Source organism: Anneissia japonica, unplaced genomic scaffold (assembly GCF_011630105.1).
Source record: "Anneissia japonica isolate Jap-2015-1 unplaced genomic scaffold, ASM1163010v1 scaffold152076_len544_cov338, whole genome shotgun sequence".
In the NCBI taxonomy this organism is placed as follows: Eukaryota; Metazoa; Echinodermata; class Crinoidea; order Comatulida; family Comatulidae; genus Anneissia; species Anneissia japonica.
In genome coordinates, this window is record NW_022749233.1 from 1 (window position 1) to 544 (window position 544).

The following is a 544-nucleotide window of genomic DNA, read 5'->3' on the forward strand; positions in this document are numbered from 1 at the left end:
TTTTCTTGTCGTATGTCATCAAATTAATAATGTGTCTAATAAATTGGCGAGAAAATAATAGGGGGAGAGTAAAAAAAAATTGTCAACGGCGCTGTAATAGAACTTTTTATTGACTATGCCAAAGGCGAGTTATCTTGTCCGCTTTTTGCATGGGTTTATTATATTTTTATATAAGGGTGCCCCCACCTTTGTCCGCTTTTTGCATGGGTTTATTATATTTTTATATAAGGGTGCCCCCACCTGTGCTGCTTGGGTGTACTACTGGCAACATAACACAACAAACATACATCATACATCATTGTACATTATAGTCTGGGTGTATCTTCCCTGAACAACCATCTGTTGAGTCTGTGGTTCTACAATGTATAACAAAGAAGTTATAAACGATTTTGATAAGTATACCTGTCCCTGGCGCCCTCAGCAACACCCTGTGGCAAGTATGCTCGTCGCTGGCAGCCAACGTGTTAAGTAAAGGATTATTTTTTTTTCATTTTGAGAAAGTTCTGAGGAGAGGACAAATGTTTTTATGTGTAATAAAATTATA

At 37.1% G+C, this 544-nt stretch overlaps 1 long non-coding RNA gene across 1 annotated transcript; it reads left to right on the forward strand.

Moving 5' to 3' along the window:
• Positions 1-6: 6 nt before the first annotated feature.
• LOC117121036 lies at positions 7-362 on the forward strand. The gene is made up of 2 exons (XR_004447466.1): positions 7-176; positions 230-362. It is a non-coding gene; the product is annotated as an uncharacterized LOC117121036 (long non-coding RNA).
• The last annotated feature ends 182 nt before the right edge of the window (positions 363-544 follow it).